Consider the following 26297-nt stretch of genomic DNA (forward strand, 5'->3'; position numbering starts at 1 on the left):
TCTGTTACTACAGAACATTTGCTACCACCCAACAGCTGTGGGACCAATTATTTACCAGGTAAGCCCCTCTCCCTCCAGAGCACATGGTCACCAGGCCACCTGTAGGCTGTTTGCCTTCAGGTCACTGCACTCCCTGAGTGTTTGTTCCTCTGAACCCTCGGTGATCCCGGGAGCCAGCTCATAGGGTTATTGTAGGGACTGGCTGGGGTCCTACAGGTAAGTTTTCTCTGGGTGCCTAGACAGTGGAGAGGTCTGCTGGAGGGGCTGTGATTGAGCCAGTTGGTCATTTCCTCTTCCTGTTGAGGAAGCCTCTGCCAAATTTGTGATTCTCTTTGGGGCCTTGGGCTAAGCTCTTTTCTCATTTCATAAAGAGATTGGAGATCCCATTAGGGGTCCCTGTCCCAGGTGACTCCAGATCAGAGATGCCAGAGGTGAGTAGTGGGGCCCCAGGGTCACCCAGCTATCTGAGATGGAGCTGGTTTGGGCTCATTCATTCAGCAAAAATATTAGAAGCCCAGCCAGGTACAGACTCATCTCTAGGCACTGACCATAATCCAGTGCACAGAGCAGATCCTAAGCCTGCACTCCAGAGCTTCCTTCTAGTCAGGAGTGATTCAGTCACACTAGGCTGCACAGGCTCGTGGTGTCCACAGGACAGCCGATGTGACGTCCTCCTGGCCTCCTCTACTTGTGGCTGCATCTTCCTGTCTTGTGAAGAGGAAGGTGAACCTCTGTTCCAGCAGAAAACGTGAGTCAGTTTTGGGTCAGAGCCAGGAGGGGAGTATGCGGACTGTGACTTCAAGGTTCTGGCAGAACCCTGGATCCCACACATGGTGGGATTTCTGCAAGAGGGCAGAGGTCTGAGGGCTTCTCCTAGAAAAAAGGACATGAATCAGAGAGCTGTGCATGTGGATATGGGTGGTGTGGGCGAGCAGTGGGAGCTCAGTGAGAGAGTCAGACCCTCAGAAAATTCATACCCTTCCGCTCCTAATCCCAGCCCTGCCTGCACCCCTATCCCGGGATTTTGCTCACTAATCTGGTAGAACCTTCTCAGTGGCAGCTTGTCAGGTGTACCCCAGCAGGTGGGAGTTCAGTTTCAGTGGGAGGCAAAGAACCACACAGCACAGCTAGTGAATTATGCAGCATGTAGGTGCAGGAGCCAAAGTTTGAGGTGATAGGAAGGCCCTGGGGTTCGTTTGTTCGCTCATTGGTCAGTATTCCTGAAGCACCTACTCTGTGCCATTGAATGACATGAACAAGGTGGACACCAGCCCTCTCAGTCCTAATGGGAGGGAACAGGGACTCTGAGAGACCATGTCAGGTTCCTTTGAAGAAGGGGACAGGTGGTTCCCTCATTGATCCAGAGCTGTCAGTTAGGAGTGCTTTCTGCCAGCGCCTCCTGGGTGACCAGGCGCGTCTCTGCCAGGACTGCCAGACTGAAGGTGGACAAGGAGTCGGTCTGGCTTCTGGGTGGGCAGGAGCAGGAGGCAAAGGACCTCTGGGAGGGCCGTGTGGAAGGAATGGGCACACCTCAGACTCTGCTGCCCACCTCTCTCTCTCCCCAGGGCCATCTCCTGCACGCTGGGCATCTGGCTGGACCAGCACCTCCAGAATTTCCCAGCCTGATGATGCTGTTGGCCTCCATAGAGCTCAACTTTCCAGTCCTTAACCTGCCAAACCAGGCCCAGTACCTCCAGTCACAGCGGGAGCACCTGAGCCCACTGAGGCCGAGACAGGAGGAGGAAGAGGCCTCTGGAGGTGGTGTGGGTGAGTGTGCCTTTGGAAGGCACACAAAAGGCAGTGAGGGTGGTAACATGTCCTCTTCTTGGATCTACAGAACCCGTTCCAGAGCAACATCAGGAAAACCCTCAAGAGGCAACGCCACCCAAGTGGCCTCTCCAGAGCCAGAGCCGGATCCAGGCCCAGCTTTCACTGAACTTCTAGAGGCAGAAGAACCACCTGCAGCATTTGAGCAACTCACCCAACTTCTGTGAGGCCTGTGGTGCCAGAACCCAGGCCACAGCGATTGTCAACTGCCATGGAAGAAAGGGCACCCCCACCCCTATTTAGATGTAGTGTTAAACGTTTTGTGTTCATGTTACATGTGTTTACAATTTTACTGTATTTTTTATGATATTTAGTAACATAGAGTGTATTTAGAGAACATTTAATGAAATATTCCTAAACATAAACTTAATTTAGATTCTATAAAATTTAACCCTATAAACCCTCAGAGCTTTGAGCAAGTCTGTTTTTCTGGACCCTGACCCACGTAGGGAGAACTGTCCTCACCTTCTCCACCTGCCCTCCCTGGAGCCAGGACTCTGCTTCCCAGGGTGCTGGCTCCATCCTGTGCCCAGACTCAGAGCTGGGTGGCCAGAGGCCAAGGACTGGCCTCCCTGGGGGGCATCCTGAGCCCAACATGGAGGCCAGACATCCCAGCCCTGGGCCTTCATATTGACCCCAACACCACTCACTCAGGCTTCCAAATAAACTTGACCCTTACAGGGCAAAAATAAAATAAAATAGAAGTATGTACAGTGCAGGCTGCCCAGGAACAGTGACTGGGCAAACTGATCAAGTACTTGGTGCCCAGCTTCCTGGGCAGCGGCCCCACCATCGTCCCCACCCACCCTTCTGTGTTAATACAGAACATTTGCTACTAACCAAAGTGTGTGGGACCAACCATGTACCAGGTGAGCCCTGCCCCTCCACAGCACAGTGGCCACTCAGCCACCTGCTTGCTGTGAGTCTTCAGGTCACTGCATCTTTCTGAGTGTTTGTTTCTCTGAACATGGGGAGAGCCTAGGCCCAGCCTCATAGGGTTATTGTAGGGACTCAGGGGGATAGGGGGGTGGTTCCTCCTGGGAAAAGGCCCTCTGGGTGCCTGGACACTGGAGAGGTGGCTGGAGGGGCTATGGTTGTTCTAATTGGCCATTTTCTTCTTAAAGAAGCTTCTGCCTTATTTGTGATTCTCCTCAGGCCTTAGGCTAAGCTATTTTCTCTTGTGATAAAGAGATTGGAGATTCCATTATGCATCCCTGTAGTGGGTCAAGTCGATTAGAAATCCTAGGGGTGAGAAATGGGACCCCAGGCTCACCCATCTATCTGAGATGAGGCTGGTTTGGGCTCATTCATTCAGCAAATGCCCTGCCCACAGACTGCACTCCAGCGCTTCCTTCTAGTCAGGAGTGAGTCAGTCACACTAGGCTGCACAGGCAGGTAGCGTCCACAGGACAGTCAATGTGACTTCTTCCTCGAAGTATCCCCGCATATTCTCATATTTTGAAGCAGAAAGTGGGTCTCTGGACCAGCAGAAAAAAGTGAATGGGCTTTGGATCAGAGCCTTTAGGAGAGTATGGGGACTGTGACTTGGAGAAGGTGGCAACACCCTGGTTCCCACATATGGTGGGATTTCTGCAAGATAGCAGAGGTTTAAGGGCTTCTCCTAGAAAAAAGGGAGGGAGTCAAAGAGAGCTGTGCATGTGGATTTGGGAAGTGTGGGTGAGTGGGGAGTGGATGGGGCTGGGCCACACAGGGAAAAGCTCCCAGAGGCTGGGTTAGGCAGGAGCACAGAGTCGCTCAGGTCAGGGACTGTGGCCTGCAGTCTGGAGGACTTCCTGGGGTGGGGGCTTGAACTGGGACTTCAGTGATGGAGATGGGATGTTCCCTTCGTAGAAAGGCACAAAAAAGGCAGTTATGGTGGTAACATGTTCTCTTCTTGTATCTACAGAAGCAGCTCAGAGCAAGATGAAGAAACACCTAAAGAGGTAATGCCAACTCTAGTGCCCTCTCCAGAGCCATAGCAGGCTCCAGGCACAGCCGTCACTGAACTTCCAGATGTGGAACCACCTGAACCTTGTGGGCAACTCACCTCAGCTCCTGGGAAGCCTGTGGTCCCAGGTCCTGGGCCAGAGCGCATGTCAGCTGCCATGGCAGATGGGGCTCCTACAAGCCCTATAGATTCAGTTTTAAAATATTTGTGTCTATTTTATATATGCTAACAATGTTACTCTATTTTTCTCATACTATTGAGTAATCTACAGTCTATTTTAAAGAAAATTTAATGAAATACTCTTAAACATAAATTTAATTTAGATTCTATAAAATTTAACTTTATAAACCTTCAGAGCCTTGAGCAAGTCTGTTTCTTCTGGGCCTCCAGCGTGTTAGTATGACTTAAAGGTTGGGAATAATTAGTCTCTCAGGAACCATCTGCTCTACAAATGTGACATTCTTGAGGCTCAGGACAATGGGACTTTGGGGGAAATTGACTGAAGAGCATTGGAGCAGGGACCCTTTATGTCAGGGCTGCCCCTGGGAACCCACATTTTGTTTGACTTCATCTCCCACCAGTACATGGGCAAAATATGGTCTTAAGTGCCCCCTGGTGTCCACGTTGCAGAATGCTGTAGGGTTTAACCAGCAGCAAGCAGTTCCTGAACACTGACTGCCACCTGCACCTGGACAGAAACTCCACCCTGCTCCACTTGCACTGAACAGCATTCTGAGCATCTCCGCTATTGGCCCATAGCACTGAAGAGGGGACAGGGAATGTCCCAGGGCCCGGGGTCCACACTCATCTCCTCCACAGGCACCGTTTCCAAATCTCTTCTGGGGTCAGAGCCTCTCTCCGCCCTCAGCCCCTGAGCCCTGGTTCAGCTGAGCTTTTTCCTGTGGCTCTTCCGTCTCACCAGAGCCCAGCGGCCATTCCTTCTCATGGCCCAAGGCTGAACAAGGTTGTGGATCAGCCTGGCTTCTCCTTTTAAATCAATCCTTTTCGATGCTCTCAACCACCCTGGTGAGGATAGACTAACAGCCTTGTACGGCACCCCGCATGGCACAAGCTAAAATGTCTCAGGACAAATGGGTATTAACTTTGGACCACACCCAGGGTCCCTGCTCTCAAGGAGTTTAGCCCTGTTGGTTGACACGGATAGAAAGGAAATTCTAATGGAGTGTGAGGAGTGCTAACGTTGACCCTGAGGACCATAAGCACTGAGAAAGTGAGCCCATCGCGGGAACATTGTACAGACTCTCTTTAGGGTGCAATTCCTAAACCAGAAAGAAGAGTAAGTACTTGTCTACCTTCTTCATCCTGATTTCACAATGGCAGCTGATGAAAGCTTTGTGAAATTAAATGGAGGTCTGGAAATCAAGGGGCAGGTCTACCTTAGAGGTCTGTGGTGATGGTCAGTGCACTTGTGCGCACTGGCAATGGGCCTGGAGGAACAGCCACCCTCCTTGCATGGAGCGTCTCCTCACCTTGGAAGCTCAGAACTGTGGTCTCAACAGATGCTGTTTCCTATTTTAAATTACACTTTTCAGTTTGGCTCTACTTTCCAGGGTCCTTTCCTAAGTTTCACAGCCATCCTCAAAACTGGAGGCAGAGGGTGTTAGAAATGAGAGGGTGGGGGCTGGAGGGACCTGGAAGGAGAAAAATGAGGGAGATAGGAGGGCAGGGCCAGGGCCTGATGTGGGACGACGTGGTAGTGATCTATTGCTGAGAGTTCCGCCACATTAGAGTCTTAACCAAGACACACTTATTAGCTCACACGTCTGTGACGAGGAATCCTACATGGCTCAGCTGGAACTACTGTGGTGTCACCTGAGGCAGGATCTGTGTCACTGAGGGTCTGAGCTCACTCGGGGGCACTCTGGGATTCAGTTTGGATGGAAGGCCTGACTTCCTCTCTGTCTGTTGGTCTCATTCAGTGCTAGGCCATGTGGGTCTCTCCAGATAGCAGCTCACAGCACAGAGGCTTATTCCTCAGTGTGTGTGTGTGGGGAAGAGAACAGATCAGAGTGAGCAAGTGGTAGGCACTGACTTTTTAAAAAACTTTTCAGGGTGGGAAGAGATCAACCAAAGAACTTGAATGCATGTAGCATAACCCAGGGACACAGACAATAGGGTGGTGAAGGCCTGGGGTGGGGGGCAGGGATTGGTTAGAAGAGATCAATGGGGGAAAAAGGGGACATATGTAACACTTTCAACAATAAAGATTAAAAAATAAATAAAATGAATTTGCTTTAAAATTGTTAAATTAAATTTCTTTTTCAAAAAATTGACTTGAGGCAGAGCGGGTCGGGAGGGGGTGAGGGGGGGAGAGAGAGAGAGAGAGAGAGGAACATCAATGTGAGAGAGAAGTAACAATTGGTTGACCTCTGTGGGTCCCATGAAATCCATTGGTGATAGACTAGGGAGCCAAGAGAAAGCAAAGTGGGGAAAACTCTGAGGCTGGATGAATAGTAAAATGGTAGCACCATCATGGAGGCATGTGCCCACGTGGGTGAGGTCAGCATCGCCTCCCTGTCCAGCCAGCCCATTGACCCCGAGGACAGCACCTGGCAGGCCGGCCCCAAGACCCAGTCCAGGGTTCATTTCTCAGAGATGGAGTATGAAATCTTCTCGGAGCAACATGCCAGCCATGATTCCAGGCACGGGCAGGACCAGGAGGAGGAGGACTTCGACTTTGAGGCACCCAAAAAGCAGCGCCAAGGAGAAGTAAGATCGCCATTCATGACCAGGCAACAAGATGCCAACAAGAAAGTTGGGGCTTGGCTGCGCAAGGTGCAAGTGTGGAAGGAGGTCCTGGACTCAGAGCAGGAGTCTTCGGAGCAGGTCCCTGAGGTGGAGGACCTGGATCTGCTGTATGACTCACTAGGGAACCCCAGGGACAGTGGCCCATGAGCGTGTCCTCAGGACCCCGAAGCTCTGGCTCAGGCCATACTTGGAAGACATGTCCCAGCCCAGCTCTCATGGAGAGCTAGAGCATCCACAGTGCCAGTGCCAGGAGGAGCCTCCAGGTCCAACCCATGTGCTTGAGAAGACGAGCCCCAAGCAACCAGTGGGCGCATCACCAAGACCGAGTCTCTCCTCATCCCCTCCACCAGATCCCAGAGGAGCAGGAGGGCTGCTGGGGCTGAAGCACATCCCTGAAGGAGCGGCAGGAGGCACAGCCAGGAACAAGTGGGTCCACAGCCTGGACAACAAGCACTGCCCCAACCCGCTGAGCCACATGCAGATCCCCAGGGAGACGGTGTACGACCAGCTGAACCACATCCTCATCTCTGACACCAGCTGCCCCAGAACATCCTCCTCCTCAACGCCTTGACTGGCAGAGGCAGTTCCCGTCTGAGTTCTGCAGCAACACATGCTGCCCGGGGTGTGCACCTGCTCCAAGGCTGAGGTCCAGGCGGCCTTCAGCACCATCATCTCGTGGATACAGAGGTACTGTCACCTCAATTCCCAGTCCCCGAAGCCTGTGAAGATCGTGGTGGCAGGGGCACAGCACTACTTCAGCGCTGTGCTGTGGCTCTTCCTAGAGCTGCTGTCCTACAACCTGCCCCCCCACCCCCTGGCTGGGCTACATTCGCTTCCTGGTAATCCTGATGGGTTCCCACCCTGTGGCCAGGTACCTGGGCTCCGTGCATTACTGTTACAAGAGCTTCTTCCAGGACCTGGCCTGGAAGGACCGGTTCTACAAGGAGGACCACAGGGCTGTGCACGACATGCTGGGCTTGGTGTTGAGAATCACACAGTACGTCTGAGGGGCCAATTGTGCCCACCAACTGCCCATCGTGGAGGCCACACTCACCTACAAACAGAAGAGACCCAATGAGGAGTCCTTGACCATCATTCCCTTTGTGGGGGTGGTGGAACTGGAATTGTGGGACCATTCTGGGTCGCATCAGGACACTGAGATTATGTGGCCCGCTTGGGCTCTAGCGTGCTGTTGTCCACCCCGCCACACAGGTCTGTGGCAAACAAGGAGGCCTCACACATCCTTCCCTCCTCCCCTTCTGTGAGTGGAAACAAGTCCTCCTCCAGCCAGGGTGCTTGTGCTGAGCTGATGGGGCTGCAGGTGGATTACTGGACGGCAGCGCAGCCCACAGACAGGAAGAGAGACACCGAGAACAAAGACCAGGCTACTGCCAACAGCACCCTCAAGTGCACCTTCAAGTCTCTGCAGCTCAGCAGGCTGCCCAGCAGGGGTGAGGCTGCAGCCACGCCCTCCAGGTCCATGACTGTGGACAAGGAAAACAACAAGAAGGTGATGTGTTTGCCCAGGAAAACCAAGGACAAGGATGTGGAGTACCAGAGCCAGTGCCGGGAGGGCATCAGCCGCCTGATCTGCAGGGCCAAGCACACTCAGGACGCACTGCGGGTCCTCATCGACGGCGTTGAGTAGAACAACGTGAAGCTCCCACGTCAAGCACTTCCCCACCTGCATCTTTAGATGCTCCAATCCCACCTTCGAGCCTGCCCGTCCCCTGCCCTTCCCCTGCCCTGGCCAAGCCCGGGAAGGACCAGCCGCTTTTCTGTTCACATTTCAGTTTAGCACCGAGACAGACTCTGGAAACACAAAGTGGAACCCTTTTCAGTGTGAATGAGCTCACAACCTGGAAAGTAACGTGGTGGAGCCCCCAGGGAGCCCCCAGCTGCTCTGCTTATTACCCAGAATGCTCTGGCGAGTGGGGGGTCAGGCAGACAGGGTTGAGCTGGACAATCATTGAAGGTGATGGCCCTCAGGACCCAGAAACTGCCATTGAGAAAGGTTCTCACCGTCAAGACCTGCCCCTCCTGGAAGCCAGGACTCTGCTTCCCGGGGAGTCAGCCTCACTGTGTGCCCGACTCAGCGCTGGCCTCCCATGGGAGCACCTGACAGAACATGGAGGCCGGTCAGCCAGCCCTGGGCCCAGCTGCAACCAGCCCAGTGGCCCCAGTCCCACCCTCTCGTGGTGTCCAATAAACTCCCTCCTCACAAGGCAAAACAGAAGAGAAAAAGCAAAGGACCAGTGTGGTACTGACCACCTGGGCTCAAAAACCGGTGCCCACCTTCCTGGGCAGGGACCCCACATTTGTCCCCACCTTTCGTTGTTATTATAGAGCATTTTCTACAACAGGTGAGGGACCAGCCATGTACCAGGTGAGCTGCTGCCCCTGCACAGCACAGTGGTCATTTGACCACCTGTTTGCTGTGAAACTTCAGGTCACTGCATGTCTCTGAGTCTTTGTTCTTCGGAACATGGGGAGAAATGAGGCCCAATAGGTTATTGTAGGGTCTCAGTGGGGTGCCTCTGGATGTCTGGACAGTGGAGAGGTCTGCTGGAGGGGCTGTGTTTGAGCCAATTGGTCATTTTCTCTTACTATTGACAAAGTCTCTGCCAAATTCATGATTCTCCTCAAGGCCCAGGGCTAAGCACTTTTCTCATTAGATAAAGAGATTGGAAATTCCATTATGGGTCCCTGTCCTGTGTGAAGCCAGATCAGAAACCCCAGGGGTGAGCAGTAGGGCCCAGACTCACCCAGCTATCTGAGATGGGGTTGGTTTGGGCTCACTCACTCAGCAAATATATGAGAAGTCTGCCAGGTACAGACACATCTCTAGGCACTGACCATATCCAGTGCTCAGAGCAGACCCCAAGCCTGCACTGCAGAGCTTCCTTCTAGTCGGGAGCGATTCTGCAGTTGGCTCAGCGATTCAGTCACAGGTTCATAGTGTCCACAGGACAGCCGATGTGACATCATCCTGGCCTCCTCTACCTATGGCGCATCTTCCCGTACTGTGAAGAGGACGGTGGACCTCTGTTCCAGCAGAAAACGTGAGTCAGTTTTGGGTCAGAGCCAGGAGAGGAGTATGGGGAGTGTGAATTCAAGGTGCTGGCAGAACCCTGGATCACACTCATGGTGGGATTTCTGCAAGAGGGCAGAGGTCTGAGGGCTTCTCCTAGAGAAAAGACATGAATCAGAGAGCTGTGCATGTGGATATGGGTGGTGTGGGCGAGTGGGGAGGTCAGTGGACAGAGTGAGCCCCTCAGAAAATTCATACCTGTCCATTCCTAATCCCAGCCCTGCCTGCACCCCTATCCAGGGACCTTGCTCACTAATCTGTAGAACCTCCTCAGTGGCAGTGTGGCTGTTGCTCTCTACCCATGGGAGGTAAATGTCAACGGGAGGAGAAGAACCCCACAGGCAGCTAGTGAATCAGGCAGCTAGTGAATTAGGCAGCATGTAGGTCCAGGAGCCAAAGTCTGAGGTGTTAGGAGTCAGCAGAGGTGGAGACGGTTTTTCTTTGTTCGCTCATTGGTCAGCTATTCCTGGAGCACCTACTGTGTGTCAATGAGTGACATGAACTGAGCAGACACCAGCCCTCCCTGTCCTCATGGAGTTGACATTTGGGCGGGAGGGTAGGGGGAGGGGACAGGGACACTGAGAGAGCATGTTAGGTTCCCATGAAGAAGGGGTACAAGTGGTTCCCTCATTGATCCAGAGCTGTCAGTTAGGAGGGCTTTCTGCCAGCCCCTCCTGGGTGACCAGACACATCTCTGCCAGGACTGCCAGGTTGAAGGTGGACAAGGAGTAGGTCTGGCTTCTGGATGGGCAGGAGCAGCAGACACAGGACCCCAGTCTCTCTGAGTGGTGCTCTGGGAAGGCCGTGTGGAATGAAAGGCCAGGCCTCAGACCCTGCTGTCCACCTCTCTCTCTCCCCAGGGCCAACTCCTGCACCCTGGCATTTGGCAGGACCAGTACCCTCAAGATTTTTATCGGCCGCCAGAATTTCCCAGCCTGATCATGCTTTTGGCCTCCATAGAGCTCACCTTTCCAGTCCCAGACCTGCCAAACCAGGCCCAGTATCTCCCTCACAGCTGGAGCACCTGAGCCCACTGAGGCGGAGACACAGAAGGAGGAGGAGTGGGTGGTGTGTGTGAGGGGGTGGGATGGGGCTGGACCACACAGAGAAGAGCTCCCAGAGGCTGGGGTTAGGCAGGAGCACAGAGTTGCTCAGGTCAGTGCCTATGGCCTGCAGTCTGGAGGACTTCCTGGGTTTGGGTTTGAACTGGGATTTTAGTGATGGAGATGGGAGGTTCCCTTCCTTGGAAGGTACACAAAAGGCAGTCATGGTGTAACATATTCTCTTCCTGGATCCCTAGAAGCAGCTCCAGAATAAGATGAAGAAATACCTAAAGAGGAAACGCCAACTCTGGTGCCGTCTCCAGAGCCAGAGCAGGCTCCAAGCACAGCTGTCACTGAATTTTCAGATGTGGACCCACCTCAGCTTGTGAGCAACTCGCCTCAGCTCCTGTGAGGCCTGTGGTCTCAGGTCCTGGTCGGCAGCCTGTGTCAGCTGCCATGGCAGAGAGGGCTTCCCCTCCCCAATAATAGCAATTTAAAACATTTTTGTGTTTATCTTACACATACTTAGAACTTTAGTGCATTTTCCTTATACTATTGAGTAAAATAAAATGTATTTTAAATATTATATTAAAATAAATTTAAATTATATAAATTTTAGTTCTTTGATCCTTCCAAGTATAAATTCCAACATCAAGTACATTCACAATTTTTTGCAACTGTTCCATAACATCACAAACACTCTCTAGTTCCAGAACATTTTCAGAACCCACAACCTAGGTATGTGTCCTGACCGGGAATCAAACCTGCAACATTTTGGTGTATGGGATGACTCCCCAACCAACTGATGAGGCACCCTGTCCAGGGTGAGAAAGAGCAATATTTTCATTTGAATTTTTCATTCTGGTTTAAACTGCAGTTGGATATCTTTTACATATTTTTTGGCCTATTCCTTGTTTTGGAATTTCGGTTTGAGACCCTTTGCCCTCTTTTCCATTGGATTGCTAGGAAATCTGAACTGTTATGGATATCACCTTCTGGCAAAACACACATCAAATTGAGACAAATGGCAAACTAGAGAAACCATATTGGAGGTCAGGCGGGCAGTGCTAACCTGGAGACTCATGGGAGGTGAGTTTGGCCTCAGGACCCCTAACACTCCCAGCGAGAAGGGCTCTCACCTTCTCTACCTGCCCTTCCTGGAAGCCAGGACTCTGCCCCCACAGAACTCAGAGCTGGTGGTCAGATGCCAAGGGCTGGCCTCCCAATGGGGGAGTCCTAAGCAGAACACGGAGGCCAGTCAGCCCAGCCCTGGGCCCCAGCTGCCAACCACCCAGTGGCCCTAGCACCACCCACTCGTGGTTCCCTAAAAAAATACCTCTATGGTGCAGACCTCCAGGAACACCGACTAGACAAACTGGTGGAATACCAGCTGCCCGCCTTCCTGAGCAGGGACTCCACTTCCACCCACATATTTCTGTGTTATTACAGAACATTTGTACCACCAAACAGGTCGGGGACCATCTATTTACCAGGTGAGCACCCTGCCCCTCCACAGCACAGTGGTCACTTGGCCACCTGCTTGCTGTTAGCCTTCAGGTCACTTTGTGTCTCTGAGTGCTTGTGCCTCCCAACACGGGGTGAGCTTAGGATCAAGCTCACAGGTTTATTGTAGAGACTCAGTGGGGTCCTCCCTGGAAAGCGCTGTCTGGGTGCCTAGACAGTGGAGAGGTCTGCTGGACGGGCTGTGGTTGAGCTCATTGGCCATTTTCTCTTCCTCGTGTCAAAGCCTCTATCTCATTTGTGATTCTCCACGAGGCCTTGGGCTAAGCTCTTTTCTCCTTAGATACAGAGATTAGAGATTCTATGAGGGGTCCATGTCCTGGGTGAAGCCAGAACCAAAAATCCCAGGAGTGAGCAATGGGGCCCCATGTAAGTTTATTCTTGACTAAAAGAATACAGAAAAAGTTTGAAAAAAATTCTAAAATACTAGTTAGTGTCAGCACTGTGTAGTGGATGAGGGATAGCATGTTAAAGAGCGTGTCTTGCTGAGGAAAATATAGACATGTGTAAGAAACCACAAGGATACATTTAACTGAATGTGTTTTAACTTAAGGGAAAGCATCCTGTCTTGCAAAATAGAATGCGTTAATTTTTAACCTCCTTTAAGAAATAGGACCTATTAAATGAGAAGCAATAAATGATTTTCTAAAAATCAGAAGAAAATTTGACAAATGGAAGTTATTGTTTGCTTTGTTATACATAGACTAGCAGATTATACCCAGTCTTTTAAACAAAATAAATCATTACCACGTACTATGCCACATAGGAAGTCTCAATAAATTTCAGTGAAGAAATATATGTTTGTTCTCCATTGACATGTTCATGAACCATAATGCATAATGCATGATGCATATATGTTCTCTAACATAATGCATTAAGGTAAGAAGTTAATAATAAAGGATAACTTTAAAATTCCCAAATATCTGGACACTGAAGAAGGTATAAGTGAAGCTGAAGTGAAGTATATTCTACATAAACCCTGAGTTCAAAGGAAATCATGAGTGAGATTATGGAATACTCACAACTAAAAAACAATAAAGAAAAGCTGCCAATCAAAAGCAGCCATAAAAGAGAGAGTTTTAGTTTTAAATAGACTTCTAAGGGAAGAATTACAGCTGTGAAGAGAGATCTAAGTCTCCAAATAGTAAATTAGAGAGAGCAACAGAGTGACCTTGAAGAACCAAGGAAGGGGGAAAACATAATGGCAGAAATCAGTAAAACAAAGAATTTCAAAACAACCCTCAACAAACTGGAAAACTGCTTCTCTAGAAATATTGGTAAAATAAACAGATTTCTAGCCAGACTGACCAAGAAACAGAAGAGCGCTGTGCACATAGTTCCAACAGGTTAGGTGAAATGACCGATTCCTGGAAAGAAACAAACTATACAACCTTCCTCAGAAGAAAGTGATGTGCTGACTAGTCTATTAAAGGACTGAATTTGTAGTTAAAGCATTCTAATGAGGGGCTTCCAGGCCCACGTGGTTTCACTGGAGAATTAAACGGAATAAATGAACAGACACTTCAATGAAGAGGCTATAACATGTCACATGCGCCCTTGAAAAGTTCAACATCATAAGCCATTAGGAAAAGGTTAATTAAACCACAAGGAGACTAACTAAAATAAACGATGGTGATAACACTCAATGCTGGTGAGGATGTGGAGGAACTCACTCATTCAGGGCTGGTGGGAATGTAGACCATTACAGCCACTGGGGAAAGCAGTTTGGTCGTTTCTTATAAAACTAAACATGCAACTACCGCACAACCCAGCTATTGCACTCCTGGGCACTTATCCCAGAGAAATGGAAACTTTCATCCACTCAAAAACCTGAGCACAAATGCCTATAGGAGCTCCATCTTAAAACTTGCAAGCTTTCTCTGAAATCCCTTGTTGGGATTAATATCTAGAGTTTTTAAGAAATGTCTGTCACATAAAAAATGGGTAGAGTATATGAAAAGGGAATTTCATAAAGGGAAACCCAAAACGTTAACAAGATATGAAGAGACGTTAAATTGCACTTGTAGTCAGAGAAGTAATGAGGCGCTCTTTACACCAATCTGCATGACGATTAGAATGTGATGATGCCAAGTGTTGGTGAGTCTATGGGACAAATGGAAACATCGTGGACTGATGGGACTGTAAACTAGTACAGGCACCCAGGAGGCCCATCTATAAGTACTTAGCAAAATTAAAATTAAATATGCTCTTAGATATTTGAATATTCACATATATAATTATGCTAAGTCCAAAGAACATGTAGAATCACCGTAGAACAGTGGTTGGCAAACTCATTAGTCAACAGAGCCAAATATCAACAATACAACGATTGAAATTTCTTTTGAGAGCCAAATTTTTTAAACTTAAACTTCTTCTAACGCCACTTCTTCAAAATAGATTCACCCAGGCCGAAAACCGACTTCTGCGCATGGGCCATGAAGTTTCAATTGCACTGTACGTGCACACCCGCACGTGGCATTTTGTGGAAGAGCCACACTCAAGGCCAAAGAGCCGCATGTGGCTCGCGAGCCGCGGTTTGCTGACCACTGCTGTAGGAGAACCTATAACATAGGCCTCTCATTCTCAAGCTTGAACTGATCACTTTTTGAATAACATTTCCTCGGCTGGGACACAGGGGAAAAGCAGGGCTTCTGTGTCAAAATATAGCCCCTCAGAGTCTAAGAGCATGAACCTGGTTCTTCTCATCAACATTGTAGGGCCTTGAAGACCCCCGGTGGGTCCTTTGGCAGAACGACGACCCCAAATCAAACACCGAACTCGAGTCTCGATGCAAAAGCAAGAGGTTTCTTTATTCAAGCGCGGCGCAGGGACTCACAGGCAACAACTCTAATAAGAGACTGCTGACTGGAGCCCTGAACCAGGGTTGGTTACAAGCTTTTAAAGGCAAAAAATCACACGCAGGTGGGGGGCAAGATAGAATGTTGACTTATTCTCACGGGAATGGTATGTTTTATCTCAACAGAAAACTTTGTGAGAACAGAAATTTTAACAGAAACCAGAAGCTAGGACGTTTACTGATAAGCGCTGAGGGGGAGGTCAGCATGCTCTTCTCTGGGAACAGAGCTGTGCCTGCTTTATTTTAACTATTCCTGCGCCTGCTCTGAGAGTGCATTCTTTCATTCCCCCCTTTTCTTTTTGGGGAGTTCCAATCCTGGGACTACAGACCCTCACTTTGGGAAAGCGGTTGGTATCTCTGTTGGAGTACCATTACCTGGACTGTACTTATTCTATCCCGGATAAAAGCTACCAATCTGTTAAGGATGTAGGGGCCAAAAGTCAGGAGTATCAAAAGAATTACTAGGGGCCCCATTAGGGTGGAAATCAGGGTGGTGAGCCAGGGGGAACGATTATACCAGCCTTCAAACCATCCCTGGTTAGCCTCCCGTTCTCGCCGCCGGGTCTCAAGCCTCTCTCTAAATTTGGACATTGAGTCTTTTATAATCCCAGAATGGTCTGCATAGAAACAACACTGTTCCCTCAAGGCGGCACAGAGTCCCCCTTCCTTAAGGAACAGGAGGTCTAGTCCCCTCCTATCTTTAGGGCAAACATAGAAAGGAGTCCCTCTTAGCATTTCTCGCGCCCCCCGATAACTGCAATGTACCGAACCTCCAGCCTTCTTTCTACTTATGTTTTCTCTAATTTCTAACCCCGTTTTAGAGGCTTCTACTGAGGTGTCGGGAAGATCCCATTCCCGGACTCCGGCAGCCAGAGCACAGATGTCAGGGGTTAGCTGAGGCCACCAGGTCCAGAGAGTTGCTATCTTGGTCGTCTCCCAAACTATTTGATGCGTTTGGGAGGATATAACTCACCAGTTTAGTCTCTTCGGGGCATGGGGGTTGCTACTACTACTTATCGGCAGGCCCAGCAGGAGAAGGAGAACGACGGCAAACATGGATCTTGAGGGGGTTGTCAGTCCTTTCCACTGTCCACTCATGGTCCCGCGGGGGCGCTCGTTTAGCGTGCGAAGCGTGGATCTAGGTGGCGATGCCGTCTACTTTAACAGCCGTTGGAGTCGTCAGCAGTACCAGGTAGGGTCCCTTCCACCTTGGCTCGAGATTGGCAGCGCGGTGGCGTCGGACATAGACAAAGTCCCCAACCTGGAACTGGTGTGGCACCTGAAGCTCCCCTGGTTGATAGAGGGCAGCCAAGGGGGTCCACACTTCCTTCTGGACAGTCTCTAGCGCCTTCAACCTGGCAAGTAGGGATTGGGGGGTATGAGTACCAGTTTTAACCGACCAGGGGTCTGCAGCCAGGGGCGGAGGGGCCCCAAACAAGATCTCGAACGGAGTTATTCCTAGGGGGCCAGGAGTGTTTCGCACGCGAAAAAGGGCAAAGGGAAGGAGGACTGTCCAGTCTGCCACGCCAGTCTCTATGGATAATTTTGTCATGGCCTCTTTTAATGTTCTATTTATCCTTTCTACCTGACCTGAGCTCTGGGGCCTGTACGAACAATGTAATTTCCAATCCGCCCCCAGTATCCTGGCCATTCCCTGACTTACCTGGGCAACGAAGGCTGGTCCGTTGTCTGACCCAATTACCTTTGGTACTCCAAACCGGGGGAAGATGTCCTCTAAGATCTTCTTGGCCACCACGGTTGCGGTCTCCTTCTTAGTGGGGAAGGCCTCTACCCAGCCTGTAAAGGTATCTACAAAGACTAGGAGGTATTTATAGCCATATCGGGCCACCTTTACCTCTGTGAAGTCCACTTCCCAGTAGCTTCCTGGGCGGTCGCCCCTGAGTCTCTGCCCAGGTGGGAGTCGGGAAGGGTGTGAGTTCACCAGTTGGCACGCTTTGCACCGGCTGACCACCCTTTCCACGAGACGAGTGAGTCCTTTGACGAAGTACCCGGAGGCCTGACAGGTAGTGCGGAGGTGCTTTGCTCCCAGATGTGTGAGCCGGTGCAGCTGCTTAAGATAGGCTCTGGCGGCTTCCTCAGGTATTACTATCTTCCCTTCTACCGTCCTCCAAATTCCTTGCTCGTCCCTTATATATTTCTCTGGCCTTTTGACCAGTTCTTCCTCCTCTTCCTGGGAATATTTGGGAAGTTCCGGCAGGCTCATTGGGGCCTCAGCTAGAGCTAGAATATTCAGTCCTAGAGCCGCTCGTTTAGCCTCTGTATCCGCCCTCCAGTTTCCTTCTGCTACATCTGAGGTCCCTCTTTGGTGGCCAGGGCAGTGGATAATAGCTACTTCCGGGGGAAGGGGGGGCGTGTATGGCATCCAGAAGGGAAAGGATTTCTTGCTTATTCTTAATTTCCTTGCCTGCTGAGGTAAGGAGGCCTCTCTGGCGGTAGATGGCCCCATGAATATGGGCAGTGGCAAAAGCCATGGTGAACGGCACTTGACCAGGACTCCCAACTTTAGGATGCGCTGCATATGGGGCTTAATCCCTTCCCAGGCTGTCCTTGCCATGGGGTATTGCTTTATTGCTATCGGGGTAGCGGAGGACTTGAGCTCTACTACCACTGGGGGCTGTCTATCAGCTAGGCCCATTCCAGTTGTCTCTGCCCATGCTCCTGGATACTGATGAAGCCATTCAGTTGCCACCCCTCCTGTTTGTAACCCTGTTTCAAAGAGCCGGTGTTCGTCCTCTAGGCGGAGAGTCAAGAGGGTGGCAGCTTCTGTCTCGCCCTGGGTTACAACAGGGCCTCGGGGAGTGAAGGTGATTTGGGCCCCCATTTTGGTCAATAAGTCTCTTCCCAACAGGGGGGCAGGGCATTCAGGTATCACGAGGAAAGAGTGGGTGACCTTCCCTGACCCCAAGTCTATAGTCCGGGTAGTAGTCCAAGGGTACTGCTTATTACCGGTGGCCCCGATTACCCAGGATGTCTTCTTAGAAATCGGCCCCAGCGGCCCCTTTAAAACTGAATATTGAGCTCCAGTATCTACCAGGAAGTCTACTGGTTTCCCCTCCACTCAAATAGTTACCCTGGGCTCAGGGAGGGGTTCCGAGCCCCGTCCCCTTCAGTCACTGTCCTCATGAAGTGCCAGTACTTGCTTTGCTGCCTTATCTGGTTTCTTAGGGCATTCCCGCTTCCAGTGCCCCTTCTCTTTGCAGTAGGCACACTGATCCTTATCCAACGGCGGTCTGTTGCCCAGGTTTCCTGACTGCCTCCTCTTTTCTCTTGTCAGTGGTCTGCTTTCTCCTACCACTGCGGCCAGGATACGTGTTAAGTTCTTCTCCTGTCTCTTTTCCCTTTTATCCTCTCTCTCTTCCCTTTCTCTTTCTTTCCTCTGTTCCTTCTCCTCTTCTGTTTCCCTCTTCTGATAAACCTTTTCTGCCTCCTTAACTAGGTCCTGGAGGGTGTAATCCTGTAACCCTTCAATCCGCTGAAGTTTCTTTTTTTATGTCTAGAGCGGACTGACCTATAAAAGCCATAACCACTGAAGCCCTCTGTCCTTCCGATGCAGGGTCAAACGGGGTATATCTCCTGAACGCCTCTATTAACCACTCGAGGAAGACAGAGGGGGGTTCAGCTGGTCCCTGAAGGACTTCTCTTACCTTAGCCAAATTGGTGGGCCGGCGCGCTGCCCCCCGGAGGCCAGCCACTAGAGTCTGGCGGTAGACTGTCAGTCGCTCCCTACCTTCTGCTGTGCTGAAATCCCAGTCTGGTCGGGTAAGGGGAAAGGCAGCATCCATCAGGTGGGGGAGTTGAGTAGGTCGCCCGTCGGGACCAGGTGCGTTCTTCCGGGCTTCTAGAAGAATTCTTTCCCTCTCCTCAGTAGTGAAGAGGGTCTGGAGCAGCTGTTGACAATCGTCCCAGGTGGGCTGGTGAGAGAACATAAGGGACTCCACCAGCCCCGTCAACTTCTGGGGATCCTCTGAAAAAGGAGGATGGTTAGTTTTCCAGTTATAGAGGTCAGCAGAGGAGAAAGGCCAATACTGAAGGGGCTGAAGCGGTGCCGGTCCCCCATCGTCCGACGGGGGAGGCAGAGGTCTGTATGCTCGGAGGGGACACGCGACGGTGGAGTCCGGGGAAGGGGGCAGTCCCTCCCCTTCGGCTTCGGGTGCCCTGAGCCGGTCCCTCAGCAGGGGGAGGATAGGGAGCAGAGGGGACCGCCGGCCCTGGGCTCCTTTGTAGAGACGGCTGGAGGGAGGGAGGATAGGGTGGCGGAGAATCGAGAAGGAGGAGGTCGGCCTGAGGGTCGACCAGCGGCTTCTTGGTCGGCTCCTGTGGGGGAGACTGGACAGTTAGAACCCGCGAGGCGGTTCGGGGCAACCAGGGTTGGACCCACGGGGGAGGGTTTTGGACAAGATCCTGCCAGACGACAATGTAGGGCTGTTGGTCGGGGTGCGACCCGGGTCCGGGCTGAAAAACAGTGTCTTTTACTGCAAAAATTACGGAAAGGTCAAAAGTGCCCTCTGGTGGCCACCCGACATTGAGCCGAGGCCATTCAGAGGAGCAGAAAGTCTGCCAAGGTCCTTTTTTAACATTTACAGAGAGATCAAAACCTCGTCCCCGCACGTCCTTCCAGTTAGTGAGAGTCAGAGACAAAGGAGTACTCTTTCCCTGTCCCATTCCGTCCGTGTCAGGATGAAAAGAGAGAAGCAAACAAAAGGAGACAATAATGAACAAGACACTTAGACAAAGGGCCCAACGAGACTGAAACAATAACCTGATATAACCAGACGGACGGACACCCGTCCTACAGATTGCCCGGCCGGACTTTGACTCGCGCGTCGCCGGACACCCGACGACGACCAATTTTACTCGGTCGTCTCCTGAATCTGGGGCATCCCCCAGTTTGACAGTTTTTCTGACCGAACCCTAATCGGCCAGAGGAGCCCTCTCCTTACAGAGAGAACAACCTGTCTTTACCAGAACCAGAAATCCTGAAACAGTTAACAGACGAACCAGACAACAGACAGCAAGACGAAATCTTTTCGGGGGCCCCCCTTACCTCCAAGGTCGGTTCTGACGCTTGAGGGGTGGTCGCTTCTTCCCGGCCAGCGCACCAAATGTAGGGCCTTGAAGACCCCCGGTGGGTCCTTTGGCAGAACGACGACCCCAAATCAAACGCCGAACTCGAGTCTCGATGCAAAAGCAAGAGGTTTCTTTATTCAAGCGCGGCGCAGGGACTCGCAGGCAACAACTCTAATAAGAGACTGCTGACTGGAGCCCTGAACCAGGGTTGGTTACAGGCTTTTAAAGGCAAAAAATCACACGCAGGTTGGGGGCAAGATAGAATGTTGACTTATTCTCACGGGAATGGTATGTTTTATCTCAACAGAAAACTTTGTGAGAACAGAAATTTTAACAGAAACCAGAAGCTAGGACGTTTACTGATAAGCGCTGAGGGGGAGGTCAGCATGCTCTTCTCTGGGAACAGAGCTGTGCCTGCTTTATTTTAACTATTCCTGCGCCTGCTCTGAGAGTGCATTCTTTCACCAGCTGCTTGGATGTTGGATGCTCATGGCTCCTGACGGCCCTTTCCCTGTCCAGAGGGGTTAGGCGCTCCCCCTCCACTGCCCTGGGATGTAGGCTCAGCCAGAGGCCAGTAATGACTGGCACTGGGTAGACAAGCCTGGCTCCTTTCCTCCAATGGGACTCATTCAATGGGTACCATTCCTGTCCCAGATTTCCTCTTAAGACCAGGCTGAATGTAATGTGCTGAGTCCACATCTCTGCTCACCTCCCTCCATCTTCTCCTTCTGAGGTCACTCCTTCACTAAACTCTGTCCCAGTTCCCAGGAGTCACTGCTTCCAGGGAGCCTGGAGCAAGATGACTAATATTGCCAAGGTCTCTCCAAAAGGGCTGCACCAGTGTCCACAGTTAGGAGAGGCTTGAAGGCTGAGAAAGAGGAAGCCCTTCCAAGAGATGAGGTGGGGGAGGGGGAGAAGGCAAAGGCTCTGAGATGAAAGAGCTTTGTGAATTCCACAAACTGAGTGAAAGCCAGTATGGCTGAAGTGTGGGGAGCAGAAGAAGGAGAAGGACACTGGTTGAGGTTGGAGATGTATGTAGGAGCCAACAAGTAGACCTCATAGGCTAGTTTCCTTATTTTTAATTGTAATGGGAAGTTCTTTAAATGCTTTGAGCAAGAAATAGATAGGGTTTGATTTAGACTAAGAAAATTCGTCTGTGTATAGAGAGAATGGTTTGGAAAAAGATAAAAGAAGCAGAGATTTGAGTATCCATATAGCAAGCAGAGTGGATCATAAAAATTATAGTGTTAGCACAGAAAGTAAGAAACTCTATGGGGTTTTTAGCACAACACTGTGTGTATATAAAACACACAAGCATACAAAGACATGAATTATTCAAGTGCAATACCTATTTTTAAGTGGCTACCTTTGTGGAGGGAGAAGGGAATGGAGATTCGATGTAATAAAAGACAATAATATTAAGAAGATAATCTTGCAAGGAATGGTGGTGACGAGGTGTCATGAATTGAGGCATATGATTTACGGAGACTTGAACCAAGAAAACAAAAATCAAAACAGCAACCACCCTCCTCCCTACCCATTATTTTCCTTCGCCCTGTGGAGACCCATGTCTGGGATGGGGAACAGGTTTTCTGAGAAACTTTCCAAATAATCCAACTTTTACCCACTAAGCAGGTTGACCTGGATGGCAGAGACCTTCCTAGTGATTAATGCAGCATCTGAGTCAAGGAACCTGGAGGAAGGAGGAGGCAGAACCTCCCTGGAGCCGCATTAGTGAGGGCACAGATGGTTGCACTGAGGCAGTCTCATGCCTGACCCTGGTGGGTGCTCCTGATGCTTCCTCTCAGCCCAGTTCCTCCTTTCCCTGGGGGCTCCATGGAGCCCGGTCTTATCTCTGGGATCAGAGATATTCCAGGTTAACAAGTCCTGTTATTTCGCCTTTGCATAAGTTTCTGACCTGGTTCCAGGAGATCTGGGGACCAAACTTCTACCATGTCTGGTAGCTTGGTGCCCAGGGCAGCAGTAGACACCCATTAGGCATCAATAAATGCCTGTGGATCAAAAGTGATCCCTTGAATCTTTGACTGGGGGCAAGGACCCTGAGACTTCCCTTGACATTTTTCTTCAAGTGCCCAGAGAAGCACATGGCATGCTCTGCAAATGCATTTGTCAGTTGGCGTTCAAAGAGTTTGCTGAGTTGGTGCCTTTGTTTCACTGTATGGCCCTGAGAGACAAAATCCCAGTGGACAGAATAGAGTGGATGCTGGCTTTACCCAATGGCATGCTGCTCTGAGGCACTCCAGAGCGACACTCTGGCAATATGTATAAAAATGAAGTGTGCTTCCCTTTGAATGTACCTAGAAATATATCCAAAAATGATGTACAAAGACATTTACTGATTCATTGTCTATAGTAGGAAAAACAGGAAAAAAGCTAAATATTATCAACACAATATTCATTAAAAATATTTCTGATGCAATCATAAAATGTAACAGCATGCATCCATTTAAAATGATGAAAATATTTACAGAGTATGTTCACTAGCACATTGAGTGAATAAAAATAATTTAGTAAGAAAACAAAATTGGAAGAATTTTCACGAAAATGTAAACAGGACCTGGAGTGATTTTTACTTCCTTTACATTTTATACTTAAGGATATTAAAGAAAATTCAACAAAATCCAAATATTAGAAAATAAACATATGTGAGTGCAAATTCAATATGGAAGTTAATGCAACAGATATCATAATAAAAAGTAAGTTTGGCACACACAAAAAACCAGCTGTGGACCAACTTATTAATAAATATGACTACAAAAGCCTAAATAAAACATTAGCATATCTACTTCATTAGGTTATACTGGAACACAAGTATGGTTTAACATTAGGAGAGCTTCTAAAAGCTCTGCCTCTATGCCAAACTTTTTGACTCGAGGGCCACAATGGCTTCTTAAACTGGACCGGAGGGCCGGAACAAAAGCATGGATGGAGTGTTTGTGTGAACTAATATAAATTCAAAGTAAACATCATTACATAAAAGGGTACGGTCTTTTTTTTTTTTATTTCAATAGTTTTATTCATTTCAAACATTTTAACAAGAAGAATGTAAACACTAATTATTATAATTTGAAACTTCAAAAAATGGAGGAATCATAGCACAATAACATACCTTATATTGAAGGTGGCAAAGGCAAAATAAAATTGCCTAACAAAGGAAAGGTACAAAAGCCTTTCAAATGAAACTTAAATATAATAAAATAATTTAAAACTAAAACATATAGAAAAGAACAAAATGTGTAAACAGTAAATTAAACATTTTCTTTAGTGCAACTTCCAAATTATGCCCGGTACGTAGATGTAAATGGCAATGTAGACTGGGTTGAAAGGTTTTTGGTCTTTAAAACATCAACTTCAGTGGGAACAGTGTTGTTGGTCTCCTTTTTAGCTAATGCTCTGATACTGTGCTCTCCAGGGGCGTGTCTCCATACATCACCATGATAACGTGTCTACGCATTCCCAGGGTGATGTCGGGGGACGCGTCCGCGGGCATTACAAGGAGCCTCTGGAAGATTGAGAGGTTGTTCCTCCTACTGAATTGGCGGATATAAATCCGCCCACTCAGAAGAAGGAGCTGCGGCCGTGTTTCCCGACGTTGCCATGTTAACACTGCTGCTGGTGAAGGAGCAGAGGGGAGAGCAAGAGAACCCTCTGCTCTTTCGGCTCCATGGGCCTGATAGAACAGCCGATCAGGCCGGATCCGGCCCGGGGGCAGTAGTTTGCCCACGGCTGGTCTAGAGAGTATTATACTAAGTGAACTAACTCAGGCAGCAAAAGACAATTACCATAGAATTTTATTTATATGTGGACTCTAAAAACAAAACAAAACACAGACTCATTAAAAAAAAAAGAGAGAGAAAAAGGAATAGTTACCAGAAGGGACAGTGTGGGGGATGGGTGAAAGGGGAAGGGAAATATAGTCAATAATATTGTGATAAGTTTGCATGGTGACAGATTGATTATAAGAATTGGTGAGGTGATAAAATGCTCCAATTACTATATCATACACCTGAAACAATATTTATACTAATAAAAGGGTAATATGCTAATCAAACCGGGAAACCTTCCGGGAGACCTTCTGGACATCCTCCCGGACAAAGCCATGGTGGGAGGGTCAAGGCAGAGGTGTTTAGGGGCGATCAGGCCAGGAGGGGAGGGCAGTTGGGGGCGCGCAGGCTGGCAGGGAGGACCAGCTGGGGGCAAGCAGGACAGCAGGGGGGGACAGTTGGAGGCGAGAAGGCTGGCAGGGGGACACAGTTGGAGGTGATCAGGCCGGCAGGGGGGGGCAGTTGGAGGCGAGCAGGTCAGCAGGCAGAGTGGTTAGGGGCAATCAGGCAGGCAGGCAGGTGAGCAGTTAGGAGCCAGCGGTCCCGGATTGTGAGAGGGATGTCTGACTGCCGGTTTAGGCTTGATCCCGCAGTCGAACATCTCCTGAGGGGTCCCAGATTGGAGAGGGTGCAGGCCAGGCTGAGGGACACAACCCTCCCTCCCCCCACCCCCCGTGCACAAATTTTGTGCACCAGGCCACTAGTAACCATATAAGATTGTATATCAACTATACTTAAATTAAAAATAAAAAAATAAATTTCTCAGATGCTGTAGGTTTTTTAGAAAATTAAACCTAGGAATGAATATTCTAAAATTTAAAAACGTATCTTAATAAAAGTTAATAAAAAGTGATAGGCACTGAAAAAGCGTCTGATCAAAAATGCAACAGCCATATCTGATTATTAAAGTACTATTGTCAAATACAAATGGAAAGATGCTAAATGTCTTTCACTTGAAACCCTCTAAAAGGCCTCATTGCACTTGGAATAAATTTTACAGCCTGAACAAGACTCTGCAGGCTCTGCACCCCTTTGGCCTGCACAACTTCCTGTCTCATACTCTCCTCTTTACTCCAGCCACACTGGCCCTATTTCATTCCTTCAACCCAGTGAGCTCTTCCCCACCTCAGGGCCTTTGCACACACACCTCTCTGTCTGCAAGGCTCTTTGTTCAGGACTTCATAGGACTGACTTTTTTCTCCTTTACATCTCACCCAAAAAAGACATCAACATGTGGAAAGTGTTCTCTATCTCTATATCATGGCATTAAATAGAGTCTATTTATATTCTCTCATTTTTTATTTTTAAAATTTTAATTCCAAATGCATTAGATTTTCAAAAGGAAAAAGGCACAGGAAAATGTATTAATTTAAAATACATTTAAATGTTTTCTGTAAGATCTGAAATATTGATCTAAAGTTTTCCCCTCAATCCCCCAATTGTTTTGGCTCAGTGGATAGAGCGTCAGCCTGCGGACTGAAGGGTCCCAGGTTCGATTCCAGTCAAGGGCATGTACCTTGGTTGCAGGTACATCCCCAGTGCGGGGTGTGCAGGAGGCAGCTGATCGATGTTTCTAACTCTCAATCCCTCTCCCTTCCTCTCTGTAAAAAATCAATAAAAATATATTTAAAAATAAATAAAGTTTTCCCCTCAATAACTGAGCAGCTGTCACAGTGCTATTTATTGCCAAAGGGCCTCCATAATGATCCACTCAGTCCCACGTATGCTCGGCCCTGTTCCTGATGTCGCTGCCCAGCTCCCGTGGCCTGCTCACTCCAGCACCCATTCCGCACTGCTTGAGAATCCTGTCTATTTGACAGAGCAAGTCCCCTTATATTCTTTTCAACTGTTTGCTGATTTGTTTGCATATTTATTTTTAGATAAGGTTTAGAATATTTTTTGTTTCTCCAAAATCCTGTTATGATTTTTACTTCAAATAAGTGAATTTTAGACTAAATCAGGAGAACATGTGCCTTTGCGATATTTTATCTTTCTATCCAGAAATTAGTAAGTCCGTGCATTTATGATTAAATGGAGAAATAGAGCATTGGAAGGCCCTGGGCAATTCCTGTTAACATCTTACTGCTTTAGATTATTTTGTCGATGTCACACTTTGTATTTCCACCTGATGATTGTTTACATACATATCCTATATAATAAAGAGCTAATATACTAATTAGACCGAACAGCCGAATGACTGTCCAGACGACATTCCTGATGAAGCCGGTGCTGTGAGTAGCTGCGAGAGCCAAGCCCTTTGCATGAATTTTGTGCATCAGGCCTCTATTGTATTTATAATAGTAATGGG

General features: G+C 49.1%; 1 long non-coding RNA gene and 1 pseudogene across 2 annotated transcripts in view; both read left to right on the top strand.

Moving 5' to 3' along the window:
• Window positions 1-180: 180 nt before the first annotated feature.
• Window positions 181-2241, top strand: LOC308253085. Its single transcript, XR_013961094.1, has 4 exons — window positions 181-216; window positions 654-748; window positions 1566-1767; window positions 1838-2241. It is a non-coding gene; the product is annotated as an uncharacterized lncRNA (long non-coding RNA).
• Window positions 2242-6268: 4027 nt separating this feature from the next.
• Window positions 6269-26297, top strand: part of LOC308252563 (phosphofurin acidic cluster sorting protein 2-like) — a 39563-nt pseudogene continuing 19534 nt past the window's right edge. Inside the window, exons 1-2 of the transcript in view lie at window positions 6269-6651; window positions 6930-8087. The product of the transcript in view is annotated as a phosphofurin acidic cluster sorting protein 2-like (transcript). The remainder of the gene's footprint in view (window positions 6652-6929; window positions 8088-26297) is intronic.

The sequence above is a fragment of the Plecotus auritus genome (genome assembly GCF_963455305.1).
Source record: "Plecotus auritus genome assembly, chromosome: 7".
NCBI lineage: Eukaryota > Metazoa > Chordata > Mammalia > Chiroptera > Vespertilionidae > Plecotus > Plecotus auritus.